Raw genomic sequence first — 21,243 nt, forward strand, 5'->3', positions numbered from 1 at the left:
CTCAGTTCCTTTGTTTAGCTTTGTACCCCATTTAGTAATAGAGTTATTTTATTTTTCTGGAGTCCACCTTCTTGAGTTCTTTGTATATCTTGAATATTAGTCCCCTATCAGATTTAGGATGGGTAAAGATCCTTTATCAATCTGTTGGCAGCCTTTTTGTCTCATTAACAGTGTCTTTTGCCTTGCAGAAGCTTTGCAATTTTATGAGGTCCCATTTGTAGATTTTTGATCTTACAGCACAAGCCATTGCTGTTCTGTTCAGGAATTTTTTTCCCCTGTGCCCATATTTGAGGCTTTCCCTCACTATCTCCTCTATAAGTTTCAGAGTCTCTGGTTTTATGTGGAGTTCCTTGATCCATTTAGACTTGACCTTTGTACAAGGAGATAAGAATGTACCAATTCACATTTTCTACATGATAACCACCAGTTGAGCCAGCACCATTTGTTGAAAAGGCTGTCTTTTTTCCACTGGATGATTTTAGCTCCCTTGTCAATTGACCATAGGTGTATGGGTTCATTTCTGGGTCTTCAATTCTATTTCACTGATCTACCTGTCTGTCGCTATACCAGGTACCAAAGTTAAATCAGGATCAGATTAATGATCTAAATAGCCCCATAACCTCTATAGAATAGAAGCAGTCATTAATAGTCTCTAAACCAACAAAAGACCAGGACCAGGGTTTAGTGCAGAGTTCTATCAGACCTTCAAAAAAGACCTAATTCCAATTCTCCTCAAACTATTTCACAAAATAGAAACAGAAGGCACTCTACCCAATTCATTCTAAGAAGCCACAGTCACTCTGATACCTAAACCACACAAAGACCCAACAAAGAAAGAGAAGTTCAGACCAGTTTCTCTTTATGAATATCGATGCAAAAATACTCAATAAAATTCTCGCAAACCAAATCCAAGAACACATCAAAACGATCATCCGGAGAAATCCGGCCTACATAGGGCCACAAGCCTCTTCCGGTCAGAAAAGCACCTGGGAAGCGAGGGCGCAGGGTCTGCTGACACTCGCCAGCTACCCACAACACCCGCCACAGGATCTTAAGACTTCTGGTGAGTGGAACACAGCTTCTGCTCCAATCCAATTGCGCACGGGACCTGAGACTGCATTAGTTAGGGAAGCAGAAAACCGGCCTGAGTAGGACCACAGGCCTCTTCCGGCTGGACCAGCACCGGGGTACCGCCAGCTACCCACGACCCCAGCCACAGGATTTTGAGACTGCTGGTGAGTGGAACACAGCTTCTGCTCCAATCTTTAAACAGTGACAATGACAACAACTAACCCCAGAGATTACCAGATGGCAAAAGGTAAACGTAATAATCTTACTAACAGAAACCAAGACCACTCACCATCATCAGAACCCAGCACCCCCACTTCACCCAGTCCAGGGCACCCCAACACACCGGAAAAGCTAGACACGGATCTAAAAGCATATCTCCTGATGATGATAGAGGACTTCAAGAAGGACTTTAATAACACACTTAAAGAAATTCAAAGGAATGCTGGTAAACAGGTAGAAGACAATAAAGAGGAAGCACAAAAATCCCTTAAAGAATTGCAGGAGAACACTGCTAAAGAGTTACAAATCCTTAAAGAAAAACAGGATAACATAATCAAACAGGTAGAAGTCCTTAATGAAAAACAGGAAAACACATCCAAACAGATGATGGAAATGAACAAAACCATACTAGACCTAAAAAGGGAAGTAGACACAATAAAGAAAACCCAAAATGAGGCAACACTGGAGATAGAAACCCTAGGAAAGAAATCTGGAACCATAGATACCAGCATCAGCAACAGAATACAAGAGATGGAAGAGAGAATCTCAGGTGCAGAAGATTCCATAGAGAACATCGGCACAACAATCAAGGAAAATGTAAAATGCAAAAAGATCCTAACTCAAAACATCCAAGAAATACAGGACACAATGAGAAGACCAAACCTATGGATAATAGGAGTGGATGAGAATGAAGATTTTCAACTCAAAGGACCAGCAAACATCTTCAACAAAATTATAGAAGAAAACCTCCCAAATCTAAAGAAAGAGATGCCCATGAACATACAAGAAGCCTACAGAACTCCTAATAGACTGGACCAGAAAAGAAATACCTCCCGACACATAATAATCAGAACAACAAATGCTCTAAATAAAGATAGAATACTAAAAGCAGTAAGAGAAAAAGGCCAAGTAACATATAAAGGCAAGCCTATCAGAATTACACCAGATTTTTCACCAGAGACTATGAGAGCCAGAAGATCCTGGACGGATGTTATACAGACACTAAAAGAACACAAATTCCAGCCCAGGCTACTATACCCAGCCAAACTCTCAATTAACATAGATGGAGAAACCAAAGTATTCCACGACAAAACCAAATTCACACATTATCTCTCCACGAATCCAGCCCTTCAAAGGATAATAACAGAAAAAAACCAATACAAGGACAGGAACCACGCCCTAGAAACAACAAGAAGGTAATCCCTCAACAAACCTAAAAGAAGACAGCCACAAGAACAGAATGCCAACTTTAACAACAAAAATAACAGGAAACAACAATTACTTTTCCTTAATATCTCTTAATATCAATGGACTCAACTCCCCGATAAAAAGACATAGACTAACAAACTGGCTACACAAACAAGACCCAACATTTTGCTGCTTACAGGAAACTCATCTCAGAGAAAAAGATAGACACTACCTCAGAATGAAAGGCTGGAAAACAATTTTCCAAGCAAATGGTATGAAGAAACAAGCTGGAGTAGCCATTCTGATATCTGATAAGATTGACTTCCAACCCAAAGTCATTAAAAAAGACAGGGAGGGACACTTCATACTCATCAAAGGTAAAATCCTCCAAGAGAAACTATCAATCCTGAATATCTATGCTCCAAATACAAAGGCAGCCACATTCATTAAAGAAACTTTAGTAAATCTCAAAGCACACATTGCACCTCATACAATAATAGTGGGAGACTTCAACACACCACTTTCACCAATGGACAGATCATGGAAACAGAAACTAAACAGGGACACAGTGAAACTAAGAGAAATTATGAATCAAATGGATCTGGCAGATATCTACAGAACATTCTATCCTAAAACAAAAGGATATACCTTCTTCTCAGCACCTCATGGTACCTTCTCCAAAATTGACCACATAATTGGTCACAAAACAGGCCTCAACAGATACAAAAATATTGAAATTGTCCCATGCATCCTATCAGATCACCATGGACTAAGGCTGATCTTCAATAACAAAATAAATAATAGAAACCCAACCTTCACGTGGAAACTGAACAACACTCTTCTCAATGATACCTTGGTCAAGGAAGGAATAAAGAAAGAAATTAAGGACTTTTTAGAGTTCAATGAAAATGAAGCCACAACATACCCAAACTTATGGGACGCAATGAAAGCATTTCTAAGAGGAAAACTCATAGCTCTGAGTGCCTCCAAAAGGAAACTGGAGAGGGCACACATTAGCAGCTTGACAACATACCTAAAAGCACTAGAACAAAAGGAAGCAAATTCACCCAAGAGGAGTAGACGGCAGGAAATAATCAAACTCAGGGGCGAAATCAACCAAGTGGAAACAAGAAAAACTATTCAAAGAATCAACCAATCAAGGAGCTGGTTCTTTGAGAAAATCAACAAGATAGATAAACCCTTAGCCAGACTCACTAGAGGGCACAGGGAAAGCATCCTAATTAACAAAATCAGAAATGAAAAAGGAGACATAACAACAGATCCTGAAGACATCCAAAACACCATCAGATCCTTCTACCAAAGGCTATACTCAACAAAACTGGAGAACCTGGATGAAATGGAGAAGTTCCTAGACAGATACCAGGTACCAAAGTTGAATCAAGATCAGGTTAATGATCTAAACAGTCCTATATCCCCCAAAGAAATAGAAGCAGTCATTAATAGTCTCCCAACTAAAAAAAGCCCAGGACCAGATGGGTTTAGTGCAGAGTTCTATCAGACCTTCAAAGAAGATCTAATCCCAGTTCTTCACAAACTATTCCACAAAATAGAAACAGAAGGTACTCTACCCAACTCCTTCTATGAAGCCACAATTACTCTGATACCTAAACCACAAAAAGACCCAACAAAGATAGAAAACTTCAGACCAATATCCCTTATGAATATTGATGCAAAAATCCTCAATAAAGTTCTTGCTAACCGAATCCAAGAACACATCAAAACAATCATCCATCCTGACCAAGTAGGTTTCATCCCAGGGATGCAGGGATGGTTCAATATACGGAAATCCATCAACGTAATCCACTATATAAACAAACTCAAAGACAAAAACCACATGGTCATCTCGTTAGATGCGGAAAAAGCATTTGACAAGATCCAACACCCATTCATGATAAAAGTCTTGGAAAGATCAGGAATTCAAGGCCCATACCTAAACATGATAAAAGCAATCTACAGCAAACCAGTAGCCAACATCAAAGTAAATGGTGAGAAGCTTGAAGCAATCCCTCTAAAATCAGGGACTAGACAAGGTTGTCCACTTTCTCCATACCTATTCAACATTGTACTTGATGTCCTAGCCAGAGCAATTCGACAACAAAAGGAGATCAAAGGGATACAAATTGGAAAAGATGAAGTCAAAATATCACTCTTTGCAGATGATATGATAGTATATATAAGTGACCCTAAAAATTCCACCAGAGAACTCCTAAGCCTGATAAACAGCTTCGGTGAAGTAGCTGGATATAAAATTAACTCAAACAAATCAATGGCCTTTCTCTACACAAAGAATAAACAGGCTGAGAAAGAAATTAGGGAAACAACACCCTTCTCAATAGTCACAAATAATATTAAATATCTTGGCGTGACTCTAACTAAGGAAGTGAAAGATCTGTATAATAAGAACTTCAAGTCTCTGAAGAAAGAAATTATAGAAGATCTCAGAAGATGGAAAGATCTCCCATGCTCATGGATTGGCAGGATCAACATTGTAAAAATGGCTATCTTGCCAAAAGCAATCTACAGATTCAATGCAATCCCCATCAAAATTCCAAATCAATTCTTCAACGAATTAGAAAGGGCAATCTGCAAATTCATCTGGAATAACAAAAAACCTAGGATAGCAAAAACTCTTCTCAAGGATAAAAGAACCTCTGGTGGAATCACCATGCCAGACCTAAAGCTCTACTACAGAGCAATTGTGTTAAAAACTGCATGGTACTGGTATAGTGACAGACCAATAGACCAATGGAATAGAATTGAAGACCCAGAAATGAACCCACACACCTACGGTCACTTGATCTTCGACAAGGGAGCTAAAAACATCCAGTGGAAGAAAGACAGCATTTTCAACAAATGGTGCTGGCACAACTGGTTGTTAACATGTAGAAGAATGCGAATCGATCCATTCCTATCTCCTTGTACTAAGGTCAAGTCTAAGTGGATCAAGGAACTTCACATAAAACCAGAGACACTGAAACTTATAGAGGAGAAAGTGGGGAAAAGCCTTGAAGATATGGGCACAGGGGAAAAATTCCTGAATAGAACAGTAATGGCTTGTGCTGTAAGATCGAGAATTGACAAGTGGGACCTCATGGAACTACAAAGCTTCTGCAAGGCTAAAGACACCATCAATAAGACAAAAAAACCACCAACAGATTGGGAAAGGATCTTCACCTATCCTAAATCAGATAAGGGGCTAATATCCAATATATATAAAGAACTCAAGAAGGTGGACTCCAGAAAGTCAAATAACCCCATTAAAAAATGGGGCTCAGAACTGAACAAAGAATTCTCACCTGAGGAATACCGAATGGCAGAGAAGCACCTGAAAAAATGTTCAACATCCTTAATCATCAGGGAAATGCAAATCAAAACAACCCTGAGATTCCACCTCACACCAGTCAGAATGGCTAAGATCAAAAATTCAGGTGACAGCAGATGCTGGCGAGGATGTGGAGAAAGAGGAACGCTCCTCCATTGTTGGTGGGATTGCCAGCTTGTACAACCACTCTGGAAATCAGTCTGGCGGTTCCTCAGAAAATTGGACATAGTACTACCAGAGGATCCAGCAATACCTCTCCTGGGCATATATCCAGAAGATGTCCCAACCGGTAAAAAGGACACATGCTCCACTATGTTCATAGCAGCCCTATTTATAATAGCCAGAAGCTGGAAAGAACCCAGATGTCCCTCAACAGAGGAATGGATACAGAAATTATGGTACATTTACACAATGGAGTACTACTCAGCTATTAAAAAGAATGAATTTATGAAATTCCTAGCCAAATGGATGGACCTGGAGGGCATCATCTTGTGTGAAGTAACACAATCACAAAAGAACTCACACAATATGTATTCACTGATAAGTGGATATTAGCCCAAAACTTAGGATACCCAAGATATAAGATACAATTTGCTAAACGCATGAAACTCAAGAAGAATGAAGACCAACGTGTGGACACTGTGCACCTTCTTAGAATTGGGAACAAAACACCCAGGGAAGGAGTTACAGAGACAAAGTTCGTAACTGTGATGAAAGGATGGACCATTTAGAGACTGCTGTATCCAGGGTTCCGTCCCATAATCAGCTTCTAAACGCTGACACCATTGCATACACTAGCAAGATTTTGCTGAAAGGACCCAAATATAGCTGTCTCTTGTGAGACGATGCCGGGGCCTAGCAAACACAGGAGTCGATGTTCACAGTCAGCTATTGGATGTATCACAGGGCTCCCAATGGAGAAGCTAGAGAAAGTACCCAAGGAGCTAAAGGGATCTGCAACCCTATTGTTGGAACAACATGATGTACTAACCAGAACCTCGGAGCTCTTGTCTCTAGCTGTATATGTATCGAAAGATGACCTAGTCGGCCATCAATGGAAAGAGAGGCCCATTGGACTTGCAAACTTTATATGCCCCAATATAGGGGAATGCCAGGGCCAAAAGAGTGGGAATGGGTGGGTAGGGAAGTGGGGGGCGCTATGGGGGACTTTTGGGATAGCATTGGAAATGTAATTGAGGAAAATATGTAATAAAAATATTAAAAATTAAAAAAAAATAAATACCCAATAATAAAAAAATTAAAAACAAAAACAACAAAAAAAAAACGGTCATCCATCATGATCAAGTAGGCTTCATCCCAGGGATGCAGGGATGCTTTAATATACGGAAATCCATCAACGTAATCCACTATATAAACAAACTCAAAGACAAAAAACATATGATCATCTGTTTAGATGCTGAGAAAGCATTTGTCAAAATCCAATACCCATTCATGATAAAGCCTTGGAAAGATCAGGAATTCATGGCCTATACCTAAACATGATAAGAGCAATATACAGCAAACCATAGCCAACATCAAACTAAATGGAGAGAAGCTGGAAGCAAAATCACTAAAATCAGTGACTAAACAAGGCTGCCTACTTTTCCCCTACCTATTCAATATAGTACTTGAAGTCCTTGTTAGAGCAATTAGACAATAAAAGGAGATCAAGGGGATACAAATTGGAAAGGAAGAAGTCAAAATATCACTATTTGAAGATGATATGATAGTATATATGAATGACCCTAAAAATTCCACCAGAGAATTCCTTAACCTGATAAACAACTTCAGTGCAGTAGCTGGATATAAAATTAACTCAAAGAAATGAGTGGCCTTTCTCTATACAAAGGATAAACAGGCTGAGAAAGAAATTAGGGAAACAACACCCTTCAAATAAGTCACAAATAATATCAAATACCTTGGTGTGTCTAACTAAGGAAGTGAAAGATCTGTATGATAAGAACTTCAAGTCTCTGAAGAAAGAAATCAAAGAAGATTTCAGAAGATAGAAAGATCTCCCATGCTCATGGATTGTCACGATTAATATAGTAAAAATGGGTATCCTGCTCAAAGCAATCTACAGAGTCAATTCAATCCCCATCAAAATCCCAACTCAATTGTTCACAGAGTTAGAAAGGGCAATTTGTAAATTCATCTGGAATAACAAAAAAATCTAGGATAACAAAAACTATTCTTAACAATAAAAGAACCTCTGGTGGAATCACCATGCCTGACTTCATGCTGTACTACAGAGCAAATGTGATAAAAACTGTATGGTCCATTTGATTTTAACCACTGTAAGTTTCATTATTTCACTGTTTAGTTTCTGTTTCAATATCCATTGATGAGATTGGGGTGTTGAGGTCTACCACTATTAACATATGGGGTTTTATGTGTGATTTAAGTTTTAGTAGTGTTTATTTTACAAATTTTCGTGCCCTTGCATTTTGGGCATACATGCTCAGAATTGAGTCATCCTCCTGGTGGATTTTTCCTTTGATGAGGCTGAAGTGTCTTTCCATACCTCTTTTGATTACTTCTAGTTGAAACTCTATTTTATTGCATATTAGAATGGCTACTTCAGTTTGTTTCTAGGGTTTATTTGCTTAGGAAACTTTTACTCTGAGGTAGTGTCTATCTTTGTTTCTGAGATGTGTTTCTTAGGTGCAGCAGAATGATAGATCCTATTTACATATCCACTGTGTTAGCCTGTGTTTTTCTATTTGAGAATTGTTTGCATTGATGTTGAGAGATATTAATGACCAATCAATGATTGTTAATTCTTATTATTCTCATGTTGGTGGTAGTGGTTTTGTTGTGTTTCTCTTCTTTTTCTCTTGCTGCTGTAAAGTTATTTATTTCTCTAGGGTTTTTGGGGGGCGGGTGCAGTTACCCTTATTTTGTTGGAGTTTTCCTTTGAGAATTTTCTGTAGGGCTGGATTTGCGCATAGATTTTTTTATATTTGATTTTGTCTTGGAATATCTTTTTTTCTCCATGTAGAGTGATTGAAAGTTTTGCTGCGGATAGTAGTCTAGGTTGGCTCTGTTCTCTCTATAGGCTGCAAGACATCTGTCTAAGCCCTTCTAGGTTTTAGAGTCTCTGTTCACGAGTCAGGTATAATTCTGGTAGCTCTGCCTTTATATATTACTTGGCTTTTTTTTTTTTTAATCATGCAGCTTTTAATATTCTTTCTTTGTTCTGTAGCTTTAGTGTTTTGGCTGTTATATGGTGGTAGGATTCTTTTTTCTGGTCCAATCTAATTGGTGTTCTGTAAGGTTCTTGTATGTTTATCGGTACCTGTTTCTTTAGGTTAGGGAATTTTTTCTTCTGTGATTTTGTTGAAAATATTTGCTGGTCCTTGGAGTTGGGACTCTTCACCCTCTTCTATTCCTATTATTCGTAGGTTCTTTTTTTTTCATGCTATTCTAGATTTCCTTGATGTTTTGTGTCAGGAATTTTTCAGAGCTAACATTTTCTTTGACTGATGTGTCAATTCTTTTATTGTGTCTTCTTTCTCTCTTTTCTTTTCTTTTCTTTTCTTTTCTTTTCTTTTCTTTTCTTTTCTTTTCTTTTCTTTTCTTTTCTTTTCTTTTCTTTCTTTTCTTTTTCTCGAGACAGAGTTTCTGTATAGTCCTGGCTGTCCTGGAACTCACTCTGTAGACCAGGCTGGCCTCAAACTCAGAAATCTGCCTGCCTCTGCCTCCCAAGTGCTGGGATTACAGGTGTGCACCACCACTGCCCAGCTTTATTGCATCTTCTACTCCTGATATTCTCTCTTCCATTTTTTGTATCGTGCTGGTAATTCTTGAGTCTATTGTTCCTGTTCTCTTCACTAGGTTTTCCAACTCTAGTACTCCTTCAGTTTTGCTTTCTTTATTGCTTTTATTTACATTTTAAGATAGCTGTGCTCTGCAAGTGTCAGATTGCCCTGGCTCTTGTTGATTGAGTTCTTATGCTGGCCTTTAGGCATCAGGTATCCATTCCGTGGATGTTCCTGCATAGCACATATCTGGGAAGGTGTGCCTATCCTGGATATTTATGGTTCAGTAGACCTCACCTGGTCAGCCTTGGACTGGATAATGTTACTTAGGATGCAGGACATGTCTTGGTGCACCTGGGCTTGGCCCTTGGGATTAGGAAGGTAGGGGATTGTAGTTGGAGCAGATGGAATCCAACTCAGATGTTCCCAGGGTGAAGATGGGCAGAAAGGGGATCACATAATCAACAATGTATTTTTGTTGTTGTTGTTCAATGCGATTTCTCATATTAATTCTAAGAGTGAGACTTGAGCAATTTCGACCTTTTCTGATTGTACAACTCTTAGAACATTTTGATAGTGTGATTATTTCCTGAGTAGATAGTAAAAAAAGGTGTTTACTTCTGTTGGCTTTGGAGATCCATGGGAATCTACCAATAAAATTATATAGCTCATTAAATTACCACAGAGGCCACTGATAGAAGCCTTAATACAACGGCTTGATATTTTTCACCCAACTTTCAGAGAAGAAATAAACTTAATATGTCAAGCCTGATCTCATAATTCTATTCACTGGACTTTCTATCTTTCCAGTTTGCATTACAGAATAATACCCTCAGTCATGAAATTTTAAATATTTAAGCTTCCTTTCTCTTTTATTCAATATTATTTTCATATCTCATTCCAACAGGTGCTCAATTTTGAATTTCTGCTTCTGTAAGAATATTGTCTTTCTTTTCCCTCCTTCTAATCATGTCAGTGCTTCAATCTTCAAATCACTTCTAATCATATTCTCACTAGCCTATACTTCTCTCTCTCTGTGTGAGAGTTTGTGAACATGTATATGCATGTACACACATGTGAGTGCATGCATATAGAAACAAAAGGAATGACAGTAAGTGTCATTCCTCAGGTGCTGTCCACATTGGTTTTTATTTGGTAGTAGGGGTACATATTCTCTTACTAACCTTGAGCTTGTTGGATAGGCTAGGCTGGCTGGGTGACAAGCCCAAGGAACCCACCTTTCTTCACTTTCCCAGCAACGTGACTTAAAACATGTGCCACTGGGCCTCAAGCCTGCTTTTTTCCCCCACATGGGTTCTAGGAACTGAAGTTAGAGTCTCATGCTGGCATGTCTACCCCTGATAGACAGAGCTGTCTCGCTGAATCCATCTCTGTATGCTCTTCACAATACTATTGACTAATTACTAAATCACATTATTTTATACTCTACTTATTACTGACTTTCACTATTTTAGTTTTACTAGTCATGTAATTAATTGTCAATGGACAAACTTTTTAAGTTGGAATAAACACTACTGTTTCTTGGAGCATCAAGTATGAACAAACTAGAATTGTCCAGACAAACTAGCGTATATGAAATTCTAACTGTGACAGAATTTATTAATTGCCTATTTAACAATTAGGCCTCCTATTTACAAAAGAAAGAACTTTTCTGCCATACATTCCTCCTCAGTATGATTTAGAAGTGTACACAAATTCTTTAGTCAATATTGACATTCCATTCCTTTGGTCAGTAGGGCATTTAGGAAGGAGCATAAAAGCACTTTGCCACCAAAGTTGATGACCTCAGCTCAATCCCCAGGACCTGCATGAAGGAAGGAGAGAAGAAATTCCTGAAATGTGCCCCGTACCCTCACACACACACACACACACACACACACACGAGAGAGAGAGAGAGAGAGAGAGAGAGAGAGAGAGAGAGAGAGAGAGAGAGAGAGAGAGAGAGAGAGAGAGAGAGAGGCAGACAGAGGCAGAGGCAGAGGCAGAGGCAGAGGCAGAGGCAGAGGCAGAGGCAGAGGCAGAGGCAGAGGCAGAGGCAGAGGCAGAGGCAGAGGCAGAGGCAGAGAAAAAACAACAAATAAATGTTAAAAACTTTTAATATTCTTTAGAAATTCAGTTTCATTGTTTGTTGAATTAAAGAAAATAAGAATCAAAGGGAAATTATGTTTGCTATTGGATATACTTTCTGTGCTAAAATCTCTACACTCATGTAGGCCGAGTGGCTCTGACAAGTTAGTCACCATGCTCAGCTAGCTGTGATCACTAGCCTCAGAACAATCAATCATGGTGGCTATTATGCTTTCTAGTTTAATTAGATACTCAGCTTACATTTCTTTTATAAGTCACAAATATTCATACCCATTAATACCAATATTAACGATTAAGCCAATATTTGAGTTTAGGAAACTAGAGAGCTAAGTCCAGGAAGCCTTTATCAATTGTATAAATACCTTATTTTAAGTTAAGGGTTAAAAGTTATTCATAGCAACTCAGAATTTTTACAATATTAGTTAGGAAAATCCCAAGTTAACAGGAGAGATAAATATTTCAGAAATGCTCAAATGCACTTGATCACTGAGCCCTTGAGCTATTTGGTAGCCAGCTATATGTTTAATGAAGGCAGAGAATCTAAAGATAGAAGACAATATGGAAAGAATTAAGGATTTCAGCTTGGTACCCTGTGGCATCCCAGGTGCATGTGAGTCATGCAGACATGATTCAGGATGCCGTGAAAGGAAGGGCAGTTGTTGGCATTCTGTTGACACTCCGTGTCTTAGCTGTTGAACTTGGTATTCAGCATCACACATTTGGTACATTTTCAAGGACCTTTTTCCTCAGGAAATCATCTATATTTATAGTATTAATATACTCTGGCAGCTCCAGTAATCTCATATTTTTTCTGGCATCATCTATACTCAAGGGCTGCCTAGCTTTTGTGCTGAGATGTGATTTCTCTTATAGTTTTGCATTTACCTCGTTGAACTGAGAGTATCTGTCACAGGAGCTGTTTCTGTTTTGTGGCTCCCACCTCCTCCACAGTTCCCCAATGTCAAAACTAGATTCAGAAAGCTGCTCTCCTGGGGACTGCCTTGTGTTTTGGCATATCACAAGATAATATCATATATGTACCTAGCAAGTATTAAAATATGCAGTCTAGACGGGTGGACTCAGGCTTTTGACATGAGCAATCTTAAGATTGTTTTGCATGATATACAGCTTTAAAAGTGAGATTATTTTTCCAAATCACTATTGTCAATACATCTAAGACCTGTGTGATTAGAAAGGTTCATGTGATAGCTCCCAATGTCTGTTTCTGATATTTAAAGTTGCACTTATTTAGCTTCATTTAGATTATAATACTTAGTTACAAATTTTAATTGTGTTGAAGTTTACCTTTGTGCTAATGATGAAGAAATGCTTTATTAGGTGAATTAATAGAGCAAAACCACTGTGAGCACAACGCATAAAGTTTATGACTAATTCAGAGAAGAAATTACTTGCAGGCAACCTCAAGTACTTTAGAAGCATCATTTGCATATAAATGCCTTAGATGATAGGCTAATTACAATAGTTTTTATTTATTCATTGAGACCATTTCCCCCAAAGCATTCTTTTAAACTAGAATTTCATATTCTACCTTCAAGTTTCCTTAAATGTAGAGCCAGTATGGTTTTTAAGAACTACTGTATTCAGTACTTCAGATTCGTCTCTGACTATCATCCTACCCAAAGAATAAAGTTTATGAATTGTGTCCTCATCAACTCTGAATCAGCAGGGTCATATTAAAATGTTAAGGACTCATTTTAAGTGTCATTCTCAAGATATGCCAAGCTTATAGAGTTGTTTGAAATTAAACAGCACTACGTAACCTGGCATATGCAGAGCCCACTTATGGGCTATATCATAGTGACTTTGAATTTCTAACCTTAGAGAAAGCAGAGTTCTATAAGGACACCCTACCTTTTAAGTGATAGAAAAATAAGAGAACACCTTTGGATGACTTTCAGCAGCGTCTTACGATCTGCCTTAATATTTTCATCCCGAATGCTAGTGTCTTGTCTTCTTAATAAGAAGTGTTAGACAATAACCAGTAACTTTTATTGGTATTGTGGAGTTGTTTCTGACTCCTATCATGTTTTTGCTCCCAATTTAAGTAGCAATCATCTATATTTATCAGCCTCATATGACGCACTATTTGAAGAAAGGACTTGCACATACCTTCACTGTTTCTTTTAGGAGTAAGTGTGGCCTTCTGAATGTTTGTTTGCTCTATGATATGAGTCTGTAGCACAGCCCTTGGTGTGTGGATTAAGCACATGTGGCTTCTACTTAAGAATAGGTATCTGCACCAATTTTCTGTTATCACAATATTTTTATCCTACAGAGAAAATTGTTGCAACCTCAAGACAGGTGGGAAATTGAAAGCTATTGTGGGAACAATAAAGGACTGGGAGCCAGAGATGGGACTGGAAGGATAGGGATGTGTTATGCTAGAATCTAAATTCAAACAACTGAGCAATGCATTTCAGATAGATATTTGGCCTAATTTTGCCTTTGCATTGTTCCTTCCACCACAAGATCTCTAAGTAGTGAGCATGTGTGCCTGTGTGTTCTTTGAAGTATCTGTTGTAGTGTCCATGGGGACTGAACCTGCTGCCTAGTGATGCCAAAACAGTATGTCATGTGTCACCACCCTCTGTGCTGCTTCAGAAGACCTCCTGAAGAAGTCTTTTTTTTTTTTTTTCTTTGCTCTGTTACTCAGGTCTCTTCCTTGTCATAGAACCTCTAGAGACACTTGGTCAAATTGTTTAAGATCACAGTCAAGGGTCAAAGTGTTTGATTTTTGGTTCCTCTAGGAGCTGTATAATATAGGGCAAGCTACTTCTCCTCTCTGGGCTTCAGTTTCTCTTCCACCAAACAGAGATGATAATATTACCATCTTAACACATCCTAGTTTTGTAATCCCTGTATATCCTGTTCCTGTCTTCTAGCAATTCATTTACTGTAGGCAACAATTTTATGATAATATTGTTGAAAGGGTTGCCATAACAATTCACTCAGTTATCACACACAAAATGTTTAGAACAGCATGTGTAAATGCTCAATACATATGTGTATTTGCATATTTCAAGATGTCTAATAGTCACAGAGCTAGACAGCGACAGTGTTTATCTCTGTTTGCACCCTAGCTCGTAGCACCTACCCCGCATTGGATAGGTATGCCTTTGGAATTTATTAATGAATGAGTGAGTAAATCAAACAAGAGACCAGAGGCTTGATGAAGTAAAGCTGTCAGCTAGGCTAACAATCATATTCCAAAGTCTCCAGGGGTTCTGTTGGCTCAGGAAGAACAGAGGAGTGGATGGTAGAGAGACCCAAACCCCACTCAGCCCACCTTCTACAGACAGGAGCTTCCACAACCTCTTGTAGCAAAAACTCCCATTAAAATAAGCCACCCACATCTGCCCTGTGAATGGCATGCATTCAGAAGCAGCTCTGTGCTGGAGGGGTGGAGACCTCTACTCTCCTTGGGAGTAAGAGTGTTGAGGGAAGGTTTAGGATGGTCAAAGACCTTAGGAAGAGGTGGTATCATGCTTGGTGGGGACTTTGAGCCCCCTGGACAGTCAGTTGTCCATTTTTTAAATTTTTATTTCTATGACAATATACACCATGAAACACATGATTCATTGACCCAGAATTGGGTCAATTGAATTCACACTCCACTTAAACACGTCCTAGTTTTGTAATCCCTGTATATCCTGTTCCTGTGTTCTAGCAATTCATTTACTGTAGGCAAAAGAAAAAAAATACATAAAGAAATTTGTTTGGGCTCATGATTCTGAAAGAGCAAAATTTAGAGGCTAGCGCTGGGATAAGCTTTTTGGTGGTAAAGTACCAAGATTATACAGGGTATCCCAGGACAAAGGATGGGGTATAGGGATGTGTAGTCTGTTGTAAACCCATTGTGTTCAGACACTGAGACCCCACTCTAACAACTTTATCCAGTCCAAATGATCTCTCCCAACCAGAAACCTGTAAATACCTCAGCTGGTTTAAGTTCCTACCCACTATAACGTATAGTGAGACTCAATTTCAGTACTTGACACTTGGAAGGACTCCGCTTAAACATTCTTGCCATACCAAACCCAGCACATGCTTTGTAAGCATAGTCAAAGCAAAGTATAGTGATCTGCCTGAGCACCAGTGACTCCATAAAGCCCTTCTCCTTATCTCTCCCACTCTTACTGTTCCAGAGCACCTACCAGAGAGAATTTCATATTATTTGCTTCCCACAGAAGCCTAGTGCTGGGTCACCAACATGGATTTCAGGACAGTCAGGGCTACACAAGAGAAACCCTGTCTTGAATAATCACCCTCCATGCTTCTGGGTTTACATGCTGCATCGTTCATTGTTCTGAGCAGTTTTATGTCAACTTGACACTAACTAGTGTCGTTGATGAGGAGGGATCCGCAACTGAAAAATGCCTCTTTCATAAGATTGAAATTATAGGGCATTTTCTTTTTCTTTTTCTTTTCTTTCTTTCTTTTTTTTTTTTTTTTTTTTTTTTCGAGACAGGGTTTCTCTGTGTAGCCCTGGCTGTCCTGACACTCACTTTGTAGACAAGGCTGGCCTCGAACTCAGAAATCCGCCTGCCTCTGCCTCCCAAGTGCTGGGATTAAAGGCATATGCCACCACTGCCCAGCTCTGACTGACTGATTTTCTTGAAGCAATCAGCTACACAGACACAGGCCAGCATTTCCATGTTGGTGACCCAGCACACCCGGCTTATAGGGCATTTTCTTAGTGATTGGGGAAGGAGAGCTCAGCCCATTATGGGTGGTACCACCCCTGGGCTGGTGGTTCCAAGTTCCTTTAGAACTCAGGCTGAGTAAGCTATGAGGAGCCAGTAAGCAGCATCCCTCCATGGCCTAAGCATCAGCTCCTGCCTCCAGGTTCCTGCCCTGTTTGAGTTCTTATCCTGGCTTTCTTAAATGATGGACTACAGTGTGGAAGTATAAGCCAAATAAACCCTTTCCTCCCCAAGTTGTTTTGGTTGTGGTGTTTCATTAAAGCAAGAGAAACCCCAACTAAGACATTCATCAAAAATTAAAACTCGTAATCTTCTAGCATGAGACTACAGACTTTTGAGCTCCATCTATTCAAGACAAACCTATGCTGCTTACTTGGATCACTGCCTCAAACAGCATCTTCTGACACTTCAGCAGTCATGAGACTGTGTATAGACTTCCTGATGCTATACCCCCTTCCCTTCCCGGAAGTACTGGCTCTGCCCATCCAAAGTGATGCCCCACAGTTCAGTAGTTTATAATCCAAATTCATTGAGAATGTACAAGAACAAGTTGTGTTTGTCCAGCAAATTTTTTTCCCATTTTTTTATTAGGTATTTAGCTCATTTACATTTCCAATGCTATACCAAAAGTCCCCCATACCCTCCCCCCCCTACTCCCCTACCCACCCACTCCCCCTTTTTGGCCCTGGCGTTCCCCTGTACTGGGGCATATAAAGTTTGCAAGTCCAATGGGCCTCTCTTTCCAGTGATGGCCGACTAGGCCATCTTTTGATACATATGCAGCTAGAGACAAGGGCTCCGGGGTACTGGTTAGTTCATATTGTTGTTCCACCTATAGGGTTGCAGATCCCTTTAGTTCCTTGGGTGCTTTCTCTAGCTCCTCCTTTGGGGGCCCTGTGATTCATCCAATAGCTGACTGTGAGCATCCACTTCTGTGTTTGCTAGGCCCTGGCATAGTCTCACAAGAGACAGTTATATCTGTGTCCTTTCAGCAAAATCTTGCTAGTGTATGCAATTTGTCCAGCAAATTTAAGTGTAAGTAATAAGTGAAAAAACAGTGGCCTAAACACTGGCACAGAGTATCTCACTGAAGCATCAAGCACATGTGAAGTCGTTGTAAGTATTACTATTTTTTCAGAAGAGGAAGTTTAATCTAAAACAATAAATTGTGCATAATTATGTTTTTCACTGACATCATTAAAGTCTGGTACTTTTAAGGGACACCCCTCTAGTACAATTTTTTTTTACAAATACTCATAGGGATTGTTTGAAATATTCAAACACTATCATCTGTATGAACATTTGCTTACTGACATCATTCAGTGACATCATAGCCACACATTCTTGGATATCTAAAGCGTTGAGTCTTTGAATATTTATATTAAGAAAAAAAAAAGACTATTTTCCAAATAAATGACTACACTGCTGTTTATCCTCCCCATATTCGGTTGCATTCTTCCAGGTGTGTGGAGGGCATGATTCAGTGGGTAAAGTGCTTGGTGCACAAGTACGAAGAACTGAGTTTGGATCCCCAGTACCTGTGTAAAAGCAAGATCTGACAGTGCACACCTGCAATCCCAGAAGTTAGAGGGTAAACACAGGAAAAGCCTGTGAGCTTGCTGGCTAGCCTTTTTAATCAATTAGTGAGCTTCGGATTTACTGAGAGAACCTGTCTCAAAAAATTAGAAGAAAGATGCTAGGGCACAAAGCCCAGTGTATACTTAGGATCTTTCTAGGGTCGTGCAATGCGTACACATGCATGAAGCTCACTATAGAGTATACATTTATCCTGGCACTAATAAAAGAAAATATCTGTGCAGCTTGTAAAATTTCTAGGTAGTCTGCACCTTTGGCAGAAAAGGTTGAGTAGCTGGCAGTTGTGAGTGTGGGGTTGTTGCACTTGGACCTCTTTGAAGCTGGGTTTTTCTCTTGTCGGTCTTTCTATCCCTGGACAAATTCAAGCTCACCTGAGAGCAAACATCAAGGAAAATTTAAAAAAAAATCATCTTTCAACATTTTTGGCTTCAGTGAGCAGATGTTAAGCATAGGCAGATTTTTCTAGTCACCGATCATGAGGATCAGTGCAAGAAGAATGGTTCAATAATTACAAGGTGCATGTTTATGGTTTTTAGTTATTAATCACATATATTTGACAAAATTGATTCTGTTTTCACTGGACCACTTGTCTAAGTGACAGGGCTCATAATCGTTCTCATTAGAAACCAATTTAGAAAGGTAATTTTCCAATTAGCATGTGCACACCAATGTAGTATGTGCTCCGACGATAAAATAATTACAATAGCTGTTGACAAGTTTCAGAAGAAAACAGGGGGTTTTGTGAGTGGTAAGACCTAATGAAAAATCTCAGGGGTTAAAATAGAAAAATTGACAAGTACAATTCCACCCACAAGAACAATTTGTGCCTGATGATGAAATTGAAAAATAAGCAGAATGAAAGTTGTGAAATTTGTAGCGAAAGCCTGGAGGGTAAAATTAATTTCTTTATAACACAGTTTAAAGGCAAACAAAAGGAAATTGCTTGTGCCAGATGGGATAGGAAAGTCATTGTGAATAAAAATGAGCCTTTCTTTTCTGCCTACAAATATTTGAATTAAGATGATAGCAGTGTGTCTGGTTAATGGACAGGCAGTATTGATGGTTACACCATGTTTAAAGGTTCTCTCATTCTTTTTTAAATGGACTTTGTCAACACAACAAAATACTTTAAACATTATATTAACTCTGGCACTTACTCTCATAGTACCTTTTATCTTCTGTGAATTATTGTTCCAGGCAGAGCAGGAAGAATACATACAACAATAGGGTGCTGGGCTCAGAGCTGTTCTTCATGCCCTTTCTCTTTACCCCTGTGCAACTTACCACGTGCTAAAAGGACAGCTTTTGAGACTGGGATTACCTGGTCTTCCATCAGCTAATCCCATGCCCCTCAGTGAAGCAAGGAAGGTTAGCATATTTTATAAGTCACAAATCCTCTGCATGTAAACTTTGATTTTGTGGTTTAATTATTCTGGAAACGGCCAGAAAATTACCTCCAATTTTGTCCTGTATTTTATCAGAGCTGTGTTGTTTCACAGCTGCTGACTTTCCTCTTGTCAGCTCGGGCATTTTTATGCATAACAATTCAAGGCCAATCATCGAGGCCACAGTTGATGGTGCCCTCTTCTGCTCTGAGCACCTCCAACGTTATTTAGCACTTACAACACCACTATTCATCTTCATACATAGTTGTCTTTTCCACTTGCCTGTAGTGTAAACTATTAAATATTAGCACTAATACTAAAAGTATTGCTACTAATAGCTAATGCTTATTGTTTACTCTCTGTGCTGCATTGTGCTAAGCATGTGAAATGGACTATCAAATTTAATAAGTGGAAAATTGCATCATATTTTCCAGTAGGCTCACATAATGCATCTGTGCTACAATGCATATTAGCACTTCATGTTTACCAGTTCTCATTATCCAAAAATGAGATGCTAAAGGTATAAATATGAATTTATACAGTACAAGTATTTATCTTACTAGTTCATCCCAGGAGCTGATGCCTCTGAGTGAATGTGAGATCACTCAGGATCGGTTCCCATATGTCTCTCAAGGCCTGATGATCAGTCAGTTTGAAAAGATAAATGAAGACATTTGGGTATTGAATAGACTGTGAATGCAGACTGTAGTTGTTACTAAACAAAAGAAAGAGTTTTAATGTTGGAGGAAAACTGCTTATATCAAACTTTCCAAAGAGAGTGGATAGCTATGCCCAGTATGTAAATGTATAAGCAGACAATGGGTACTATATGCCTCTAGGAAATCTCTTCCATACTTAGGGTCATCAATGAAGTAAGAAATAAACGCATCAGCTTAAAGTAAGAAGGAAGAGACTTTGAAAGAGTGAGTATTGTAGGGACTATGAAATAGTTACTGGCATGGTATAATAGAAAAAGTACACAAGGACCAACTTATTCACCACCGTGCAAATGTCTTTGCTCATGGGCACAGAAAAGAGGTCACGATCCTCACCTGCAGTTTCCATTCACCTTGTTACACTGGGCCAACCCTAAAGGCTGCTACTCAGTCATGATGTACAAACGGGACCCTACCAATTGTGAAAGCAATGAAATAAGCCCATGCACTTTGGTAAATAACTGTCCCCTTAAGGCTTATTTGTGTTTGCTACCTTAGATTTAACATCTAGCCCAGAGAAAGCTTCCAAGACTCAAACCTAACAGTTTTGCTTGTGTGCTCTCTCTCCTGTGACTGACAGGGTCAAATCTGCCAGCACCCTAAGTAGAAGATTCACATCCTATTTACTCCACATCCCTCCACACAGCTTTGTGCTTTGTCACCATCAACTGACCTACTTCTCTCTTTGTTGTTTTAGTTACTGCAAAACCCTTCCTGTTGTGCCTTCAGCTTTACGGAGGACATCAGGTACAGGCAAACAGCTGGAACTAGAAAATATCATCCTGAGTGAGGTAGTTCAGACCCAAAAGGACATGCCTGGTATGTACTCACAAATAAGTGGATGTTAGCCAAAAAAACCAACCAACCAACCAACCAAACAAACAAAAACAGAATACCCAAGATACAGTCCACAGAACTCAAAAAGCTCAACAAGCTGAAGTGCCCAAGTGAGGAGCCTCAGTCCCACTTGGGAGAGAGAAGAAAGCAATAACAAGTGGGGAGGGAGGGAGGGACCTGGGAGGGAAAGCAGATGGGGAGGGTGGGAATAGGTGGGAGAGGGGAACCCGATCTGGTATTGGGTGAGGGAAAAGGACTAAAGCCCTGAGGGTCAACAGAAAGAAAGGAAACAGG

The 21,243-nt window shown here is 39.4% G+C and overlaps 1 pseudogene; it reads left to right on the plus strand.

Annotated features, from left to right (window-relative positions):
* LOC110293306 (DNA polymerase delta subunit 3-like) overlaps positions 1-21,243 on the plus strand; it is a 67,326-nt pseudogene that overhangs the window by 43,225 nt on the left and 2,858 nt on the right.

This window comes from Mus caroli, unplaced genomic scaffold, assembly GCF_978045245.1.
Source record: "Mus caroli unplaced genomic scaffold, Mus_caroli_1 scaffold_6, whole genome shotgun sequence".
Taxonomy (NCBI): Eukaryota; Metazoa; Chordata; class Mammalia; order Rodentia; family Muridae; genus Mus; species Mus caroli.